Source organism: Aquarana catesbeiana, linkage group LG02, assembly GCF_042186555.1.
Source record: "Aquarana catesbeiana isolate 2022-GZ linkage group LG02, ASM4218655v1, whole genome shotgun sequence".
In the NCBI taxonomy this organism is placed as follows: domain Eukaryota; kingdom Metazoa; phylum Chordata; class Amphibia; order Anura; family Ranidae; genus Aquarana; species Aquarana catesbeiana.
Genome location: NC_133325.1, coordinates 786,330,879 through 786,341,451, shown reverse-complemented (window position 1 = coordinate 786,341,451; position 10,573 = coordinate 786,330,879).

Genomic DNA, 10,573 nt, shown 5'->3' with positions numbered 1-10,573 from the left:
TTATTCTTCTGTGACACGCAACCATGACAGCAAAATAATTAAAAACAATACGCAGTAGCTGTGTACTGTCATCTGCCCCGTCACCAAGAAACAGGGTGGAGGAGATGGATGAAGTGGGAGGAGGGGTGGAGGAGATAGATGAAGTGGGGTGGAGGCGATGGATGAAGGGGGAGACGAATGAAGGGGTGGAGGAGATGCATGAAGGGGAAGGGGGGGGGGATGGATGAAGGGGGAGGAGGGGTGGAGGGATGGATGGAGGGGGGGGTGGAGGAGATGGATGGAGGGGGGGTGGAGAGATGGATGGAGGGGGGGGAGATGGGGGGGTGGAGGAGATGGATGGGGGGGGTGGAGGAGATGGATGAAGGGGAAGGAGGGGGTGGAGGAGATGGATGAAGGGGGAGGAGGGGGGTTGGAGGAGATGGATGAAGGGGGGAGGAGGAGGGGGGTGGAGGAGATGGATGAAGGGAGAGGAGGAGGGTTGGAGGAGATGGATGAAGGGGGAGGAGGGGGGTTGGAGGAGATGGATGAAGGGGGAGGAGGAGGGGGTGGAGGAGATGGATGATGGGGGGGTGGAGGGGGAGGGGGTGGAGGAGATGGATGGAGGGGAGGGGGGGAGATGGATGGAGGGCGGAGAGATGGATGAAGGGGGGTGGAGATGGATGAAGGGGGTGGAGATGGATGGAGGGGGGGAAGGGCAGGGGGGGGAGGGGGGGTGGAGGAGATGGATGAAGGGGGTGGAGGAGATGGATGGGGGGTGGAGATGGATGAAGGGGGAGGGGGGAGGAGGGAGGGTGGAGGAGATGGAGGAAGGGGGAGGGGGGAGATGGAGGAAGGGGGAGGGGGGGGGATGGGGGAGGGGGGGGAGATGGAGGGAGGGATATGGAGGAAGGGGGGGGGAGATAGAGGAAGGGGGGGGAGATGAAGAGGGGGTGGAGGAGATGGATGGAGGGGGGTGGAGGAGATGGATGGAGGGGGGTGGATGAGATGGATGGAGGGGGGGAGATGGATGGAGGGGGGGTGGAGGAGATGGATGAAGGGGGATGAGGGGTGGAGGAGATGGATGAAGGGGGAGGAGGGGGAGGAGGGGGGGTTGGATTGAAGGGGGATTGGAGGAGATGGATGAAGGGGGGTGGAGGAGATGGGTGAAGGGGGAGGGGGGGTGGAGGAGATGGATGATGGGGGGGTGGAGGTGATGGATGGAGGGGGAGGGGGGAGAGATGAACGGGGTGGAGGAGATGGATGAAGGGGTGGAAGGGGGGAGGAACGGTGGAAGAGATGGATGAAGGGGGTGGAGGAGATGGATGGAGGGGGAGAAGGGGGGTGGAGGAGATAGATGAAGGGTGGAGGAGGGGGGTGGAGGAGATGGATGAAGGGGGAAGGAGGGAGGGTGGAGAAGATGGATGAAGGGGAAGGAGGGAGGGTGGAGAAGATGGATGAAGGGGGGTTGGAGCAGATGGATGTAGGGGGAGGAGATGGATGAAGGGGAAGGCGGGAGGGTGGAGGAGATGGATGAAGGGGGAGGAGGGGGTTGGAGGAGATGGATGAAGGGGGTGGAGGAGATGGATGTAGGGGGAGGGGGGTGGAGATGGATGATGGAGGGAGGGGGGGTGGAGATGGATGATGGGGGGAGGGGGGGTGGAGGAGATGGATGATGGGGGGAGGGGGGTGGAGGATGGGGGAGAGGGGGTGGAGGAGATGGATGAAGGGGGAGGAGGAGGGGTGGAGATGGATGTAGGGGGAGGGGATGGAGGAGATGGGGGTGGAGGAGATGGATGATGGGGTGAGAGGAGGTGGAGGAGATGGATGATGGGGGAGAGGGGGTGGAGGAGATGGATAATGGGGGAGAGGGGGTGGAGGAGATGGATGATGGGGAGGGGGGGTTGGAGGAGATGGGTGAAGGGGGAAGAGGAGGGGGTGGAGGAGTTGAATGAAGGGGGAGGAGATGGATGAAGGGGGTGGAGGAGATGGATGAAGGGGGAGGAGGAGTTGGATGAAGGGGGAGGAGATGGATGTAGGGGGAGGGGGGGTGGAGGAGATGGATGATGGGTGAAGGGGGTGGAGGAGATGGATGAAGGGGGAGGAGATGGATGATGGGGAGGAGGGGTGGAGGAGATGGATGATGGGGGGGTGGTGGAGATGGATGATGGGGGAGGGGGTGGAGGAGATGGATGATGGGGAGGGGGGTTGGAGATGGATGATGGGGGAGGGGGGTGGAGGAGATGGATGATGGGGGAGAGGGGGTGGAGGAGATGGATGATGGGGGAGGGGGGTGGAGGAGATGGATGATGGGGGGGTGGAGGAGATGGATGATGGGGAGGGGGGGTGGAGGAGATAGATGAAGTGGGGGTGGAGGCGATGGATGAAGGGGAGGGGGGTTGGAGGAGATGGATGATGGGGGAGGGGGGTGGAGGAGATGGATGATGGGGGAGAGGGGGTGGAGGAGATGGATGATGGGGGAGGGGGGTGGAGGAGATGGATGATGGGGGGGTGGAGGAGATGGATGATGGGGAGGGGGGGTGGAGGAGATGGATGATGGGGGTGGGGGGTTGAGGAGATAGATGATGGGGAGGGGGGTTGGAGGAGATGGATGATGGGGGAGAGATGGATGATGGGGGAGGGGGTGGAGGAGATGGATGATGGGGGAGAGATGGATGATGGGGGAGGGGGTGGAGGAGATGGATGATGGGGGAGAGGGGGTGGAGGTGATGGATGAAGGGGGGGTTGGAGGAGATGGATGATGGAGGAGGAGGAAGGGGTGGAGGATATGGATAAGGAGGGAGGAGGGGGGTGGAGGAGATGGATGATGGAAAACTATTGAGTTCCTTCTTTTATTCTTCTGTGACACGCAACCATGACAGCAAAATAATTAAAAACAATACGCAGTAGCTGTGTACTGTCATCTGCCCCGTCACCAAGAAACAGGGTGGAGGAGATGGATGAAGTGGGAGGAGGGGTGGAGGAGATAGATGAAGTGGGGGTGGAGGCGATGGATGAAGGGGGAGACGAATGAAGGGGTGGAGGAGATGCATGAAGGGGAAGGGGGGGGGATGGATGAAGGGGGAGGAGGGGGTGGAGGGGATGGATGGAGGGGGGGTGGAGGAGATGGATGGAGGGGGGGTGGAGGAGATGGATGGAGGGGGGGAGATGGGGGGGTGGAGGAGATGGATGGGGGGGTGGAGGAGATGGATGAAGGGGAAGGAGGGGTTGGAGGAGATGGATGAAGGGGGAGGAGGAGGGGGTGGAGGAGATGGATGAAGGGAGAGGAGGAGGGTTGGAGGAGATGGATGAAGGGGGAGGAGGGGGGTTGGAGGAGATGGATGAAGGGGGAGGAGGAGGGGGTGGAGGAGATGGATGATGGGGGGGTGGAGGAGATGGATGGAGGGGGAGGGGGGTGGAGGAGATGGATGGAGGGGGAGGGGGGAGATGGATGGAGGGCGGAGAGATGGATGAAGGGGGTGGAGATGGATGAAGGGGGTGGAGATGGATGGAGGGGGGGAAGGGCAGGGGGGGGAAGGGCAGGGGGGGGAGGGGGGGTGGAGGAGATGGATGAAGGGGGTGGAGGAGATGGATGGGGGTGGAGATGGATGAAGGGGGAGGAGGGAGGGTGGAGGAGATGGAGGAAGGGGGAGGGGGGGAGATGGAGGAAGGGGGAGGGGGGGGATGGGGGAGGGGGGGAGATGGAGGGAGGGATATGGAGGAAGGGGGGGGGAGATAGAGGAAGGGGGGGGAGATGAAGAGGGGGTGGAGGAGATGGATGGAGGGGGGTGGATGAGATGGATGGAGGGGGGGAGATGGATGGAGGGGGGGTGGAGGAGATGGATGAAGGGGGATGAGGGGTGGAGGAGATGGATGAAGGGGGAGGAGGGGGGTTGGATGAAGGGGGATTGGAGGAGATGGATGAAGGGGGGTGGAGGAGATGGGTGAAGGGGGAGGGGGGGTGGAGGAGATGGATGATGGGGGGGTGGAGGTGATGGATGGAGGGGGAGGGGGGGAGAGATGAACGGGGTGGAGGAGATGGATGAAGGGGTGGAAGGGGGGAGGAACGGTGGAAGAGATGGATGAAGGGGGTGGAGGAGATGGATGGAGGGGGAGAAGGGGGGTGGAGGAGATAGATGAAGGGTGGAGGAGGGGGGTGGAGGAGATGGATGAAGGGGAAGGAGGGAGGGTGGAGAAGATGGATGAAGGGGGGTTGGAGCAGATGGATGTAGGGGGAGGAGATGGATGAAGGGGAAGGCGGGAGGGTGGAGGAGATGGATGAAGGGGGAGGAGGGGGGTTGGAGGAGATGGATGAAGGGGGTGGAGGAGATGGATGTAGGGGGAGGGGGGTGGAGATGGATGATGGAGGGAGGGGGGGTGGAGATGGATGATGGAGGGAGGGGGGTGGAGATGGATGATGGGGGGAGGGGGGGTGGAGGAGATGGATGATGGGGGGAGGGGGGGTGGAGGAGATGGAGGATGGGGGAGAGGGGGTGGAGGAGATGGATGAAGGGGGAGGAGGAGGGGTGGAGATGGATGTAGGGGGAGGGGGATGGAGGAGATGGGGGTGGAGGAGATGGATGATGGGGGAGAGGGGGTGGAGGAGATGGATAATGGGGGAGAGGGGGTGGAGGAGATGGATGATGGGGAGGGGGGGTTGGAGGAGATGGGTGAAGGGGGAAGAGGAGGGGGTGGAGGAGTTGAATGAAGGGGGAGGAGATGGATGAAGGGGGTGGAGGAGATGGATGAAGGGGGAGGAGGAGTTGGATGAAGGGGGAGGAGATGGATGTAGGGGGAGGGGGGGTGGAGGAGATGGATGATGGGGGAAGGGGAGTGGAGGAGATGGATGATGGGGGAGGAGGGGTGGAGGAGATGGATGATGGGGGGGTGGTGGAGATGGATGATGGGGGAGGGGGGTGGAGGAGATGGATGATGGGGAGGGGGGTTGGAGATGGATGATGGGGGAGATGGATGATGGGGGAGGGGGGTGCAGGAGATGGATGATGGGGGAGAGGGGGTGGAGGAGATGGATGATGGGGGAGGGGGGTGGAGGAGATGGATGATGGGGGGGTGGAGGAGATGGATGATGGGGAGGGGGGGTGGAGGAGATGGATGATGGGGGTGGGGGGTTGAGGAGATAGATGATGGGGAGGGGGGTTGGAGGAGATGGATGATGGGGGAGAGATGGATGATGGGGGAGGGGGTGGAGGAGATGGATGATGGGGGAGAGATGGATGATGGGGGAGGGGGTGGAGGAGATGGATGATGGGGGAGAGGGGGTGGAGGTGATGGATGAAGGGGGGGTTGGTGGAGATGGATGATGGAGGAGGAGGAAGGGGTGGAGGATATGGATAAGGAGGGAGGAGGGGGGTGGAGGAGATGGATGATGGAAAACTATTGAGTTCCTTCTTTTATTCTTCTGTGACACGCAACCATGACAGCAAAATAATTAAAAACAATACGCAGTAGCTGTGTACTGTCATCTGCCCCGTCACCAAGAAACAGGGTGGAGGAGATGGATGAAGTGGGAGGAGGGGTGGAGGAGATAGATGAAGTGGGGGTGGAGGCGATGGATGAAGGGGGAGACGAATGAAGGGGTGGAGGAGATGCATGAAGGGGAAGGGGGGGGGGTGGATGAAGGGGGAGGAGGGGGTGGAGGGGATGGATGGAGGGGGGGTGGAGGAGATGGATGGAGGGGGGGTGGATGAGATGGAGGGGGGGAGATGGGGGGGTGGAGGAGATGGATGGGGGGGTGGAGGAGATGGATGAAGGGGAAGGAGGGGTGGAGGAGATGGATGAAGGGGGAGGAGGGGGGTTGGAGGAGATGGATGAAGGGGGAGGAGGAGATGGATGAAGGGAGAGGAGGAGGGTTGGAGGAGATGGATGAAGGGGGAGGAGGGGGGTTGGAGGAGATGGATGAAGGGGGAGGAGGAGGGGGTGGAGGAGATGGATGATGGGGGGGTGGAGGAGATGGATGGAGGGGGAGAGGGGTGGAGGAGATGGATGGAGGGGGAGGGGGGAGATGGATGGAGGGCGGAGAGATGGATGAAGGGGGTGGAGATGGATGGAGGGGGGGAAGGGCAGGGGGGGGGAGATGGATGAAGGGGGTGGAGGAGATGGATGAAGGGGGTGGAGGAGATGGATGGGGGTGGAGATGGATGAAGGGGGAGGAGGGAGGGTGGAGGAGATGGAGGAAGGGGGAGGGGGGGAGATGGAGGAAGGGGGAGGGGGGGAGATGGAGGAAGGGGGAGGGGGGGAGATGGAGGGAGGGATATGGAGGAAGGGGGGGGGGATAGAGGAAGGGGGGGAGATGGAGGGGGGTAGATGAAGAGGGGGTGGAGGAGATGGATGGAGGGGGGTGGAGGAGATGGATGGAGGGGGGTGGAGGGGATGGATGAAGGGGGAGGAGGAGATGGATGGAGATGGGGTGGATGAGATGGATGGAGGGGGGGAGATGGATGGAGGGGGGGTGGAGGAGATGGATGAAGGGGGAGGAGGGGTGGAGGAGATGGATGAAGGGGGAGGAGGGGGAGGAGGGGGGGTTGGATGAAGGGGGATTGGAGGAGATGGACGAAGGGGGGTGGAGGAGATGGGTGAAGGGGGAGGGGGGGTGGAGGAGATGGATGATGGGGGGGTGGAGGTGATGGATGGAGGGGGAGGGGGGGAGAGATGAACGGGGTGGAGGAGATGGATGAAGGGGTGGAAGGGGGGAGGAGGGGTGGAAGGGATGGATGAAGGGGGTGGAGGAGATGGATTGGGGGTGGAGGAGATGGATGGAGGGGGAGAAGGGGGGTGGAGGAGATAGATGAAGGGTGGAGGAGGGGGGTGGAGGAGATGGATGAAGGGGAAGGAGGGAGGGTGGAGAAGATGGATGAAGGGGGGTTGGAGGAGATGGATGTAGGGGGAGGAGATGGATGAAGGGGAAGGCGGGAGGGTGGAGAATATGGATGAAGGGGGAGGAGGGGGGTTGGAGGAGATGGATGAAGGGGGAGGAAGGGGGTTGGAGGAGATGGATGAAGGGGGAGGAGGAGGGGTGGAGGAGATGGATGTAGGGGGAGGGGGGTGGAGATGGATGATGGAGGGAGGGGGGGTGGAGATGGATGATGGGGAGAGGGGGGGTGAAGGAGATGGATGATGGGGGGAGGGGGGGTGGAGGAGATGGAGGATGGGGGAGAGGGGGTGGAGGAGATGGATGAAGGGGGAGGAGGAGGGGTGGAGATGGATGTAGGGGGAGGGGGGTGGAGGAGATGGATGATGGGGGAGAGGAGGTGGAGGAGATAGATGATGGGGGAGAGGAGGTGGAGGAGATGGATAATGGGGGAGAGGGGGTGGAGGAGATGGATGATGGGGATGGGGGGTTGGAGGAGATGGGTGAAGGGGGAAGAGGAGGGGTGGAGGAGTTGGATGAAGGGGGAGGAGATGGATGAAGGGGGAGGAGGAGATGGATGAAGGGGGAGGAGGAGTTGGATGAAGGGGGAGGAGATGGATGTAGGGGGAGGGGGGGTGGAGGAGATGGATGATGGGGGAAGGGGAGTGGAGGAGATGGATGATGGGGGAGGAGGGGTGGAGGAGATGGATGATGGGGGGGTGGAGGAGATGGATGATGGGGGAGGGGGGTGGAGGAGATGGATGATGGGGAGGGGGGTTGGAGATGGATGATGGGGGAGATGGATGATGGGGGAGGGGGGTGGAGGAGATGGATGATGGGGGAGAGGGGGTGGAGGAGATGGATGATGGGGGGAGGGGGGTGGAGGAGATGGATGATGGGGAGGGGGGGTGGAGGAGATGGATGATGGGGGAGAGATGGATGATGGGGGAGGGGGTGGAGGAGATGGATGATGGGGGAGAGATGGATGATGGGGGAGGGGGTGGAGGAGATGGATGATGGGGGAGAGGGGGAGGAGGTGATGGATGAAGGGGGGGTTGGAGGAGATGGATGAAGGAGGAGGAGGAAGGGGTGGAGGATATGGATAAGGAGGGAGGAGGGGGGTGGAGGAGATGGATGATGGGGGAGGGGGGGTGGAGGAGATGGGGGAGAGAGGGTGGAGGAGATGGATGATGGGGGAGGGGGGGTGGAGGAGATGGATGATGGGGGAGAGGGGGTGGAGGAGATGGATGATGGGGGAGGGGGGGTGGAGGAGATGGATGATGGGGGAGAGGGGGTGGAGGAGATGGATGATGGGGGAGAGGGGGTGGAGGAGATGGATGATGGGGGAGAGGGGGTGGAGGAGATGGATGATGGGGGAGAGGGGGTGGAGGAGATGGATGATGGGGGAGAGGGGGTGGAGGAGATGGATGATGGGGGAGAGGGGGTGGAGGAGATGGATGATGGGGGAGGGGGGTGGAGGAGATGGATGATGGGGGAGGGGGGGTAGAGGAGATGGATGATGGGGGAGGGGGGAGGAGGAGATGGATGATGGGGGAGATGGATGATGGGGGAGAGGGGGTGGAGGAGATGGATGATGGGGGAGGGGGGGTGGAGGAGATGGATGATGGGGGAGGGGGGTGGAGGAGATGGATGATGGGGAAGAGGGGGTGGAGGAGATGGATGATGGGGGAGGGAGGTGGAGGAGATGGATGATGGGGGAGGGAGGTGGAGGAGATGGATGATGGGGGTGAGGGGTGGAGGAGATGAATTATGGGGGAGAGGGTGTGGAGGAGATGGATGATGGGGGAGGGGGGGTGGAGGAGATGGATGATGGGGGAGGGGGGTGGAGGAGATGGATGATGGGGGCGAGGGGGTGGAGGAGATGGATGATGGGGGAGGGGGGGTGGAGGAGATGGATGATGGGGGAGGGGGGGTGGAGGAGATGGATGATGGGGGAGAGGGGGTGGAGGAGATGGATGATGGGGGAGGGGGGTGGAGGAGATGGATGATGGGGGAGGGGGGTGGAGGAGATGGATAATGGGGGAGGGGGGTGGAGGAGATGGATAATGGGGGAGGGGGGTGGAGGAGATGGATGATGGGGGAGGGGGGTGGAGGAGATGGATAATGGGGGAGGGGGGTGGAGGAGATGGATGATGGGGGAGGGGGGTGGAGGAGATGGATAATGGGGGAGGGGGGATGGAGGAGATGATTGAAGGGGGGGGTGATTCAGCATTGAAAACAAGTATGTGGCGCTACTCCATCCTCTGATACCAAACAGCCTGAAACCAAATCAAATATAACAATCAGTGATCATATAATGAGATTAGATGGATAGGCGCTAATCTGTCCTTCAGAGCAAATCTAAAAAGATAAGAGCGCCTATATTAAAATACTGGGTAACGTACAGTCCTCCTATTGAAAAATAGGTGTATAAATGGTACACCTCTATGGCCACTCCACACAGCAGAAGAAACTCAAAATACAGTGTAGAATGCTAGATATGCGACTTTCCTACTTAATATGTGCACCGTGCTTCAAGCCAGAAACATGATATCCACAATAATCTCTGCGTGGCAGTGTAAACTAAAATAATGTGGTACCGTGCTTAATGGAAATAATCTTTCCTAATACCATACCCAAATGCATAATATGGAGTGTGGGATATTTCTAATGTGACATAATGAGTGAATGAAAATCCAACCCGAAACTTGTAAAAAATGCAGCAAATAACAATAATGATGATGAGGTACCTTGTGCTATAAAATATATAAATATACAATATAATAATTAGAAGATGTCACATGTGAATATTAAATCAATAGAAAGGTATCACTAATAATGTGAAATCACAATAAATCAGATAATATAAAATAATAAATAATAAATGGTGATAATTAATGTCCATACAAAGTGCCAATAGTGCAATGCTGTCCACAATAACGTGCAAAAGTGATTAAAAGTGTCCACACAGCAGTCTGTATATTTAAGTGCAAATAGCAGTGCCTTGTGCTGTTCTTCAATTCCAGGTGCCGACGCTTCCCGCTTCCCGGGGACGGCCGAACCTGGAAGCGCTACGTTGTTTTACTGTTCATCTGATACTGATATGTAAGTTACTGCATTTTGTTTAAATAAATCTGACCTTTAACTACTACACTATGGGAGCTGTTCCTTTCTTCATTATGGCTAAACTGGGATTACTGTGAGTGGCGGGAGGTGAGACGTGAGAGCCAGATCCACGGACATCCCTCGGGGAAGGAGAATTGCTTCAGGTTACCCATCCGCTCCACCAGAGCACTATCTATTCTGCCTGATTTGGCCCATTGGGGGCCGCTACTGGAGGTGAGAGGCTGGGGAATTGAAGAACAGCACAAGGCACTGCTATTTGCACTTGAATATACAGACTGCTGTGTGGACACTTTTAATCACTTTTGCACGTTATTGTGGACAGCATTGCACTATTGGCACTTTGTATGGACATTAATTATCACCATTTATTATTTATCATTTTATATTATCTGATTTATTGTGATTTCACATTATTAGTGATACCTTTCTATTGATTTAATATTCACATGTGACATCTTCTAATTATTATATTGTATATTTATATATTTTATAGCACAAGGTACCTCATCATCATTATTGTTATTTGCTGCATTTTTTACAAGTTTCGGGTTGGATTTTCATTCACTCATTATGTCACATTAGAAATATCCCACACTCCATATT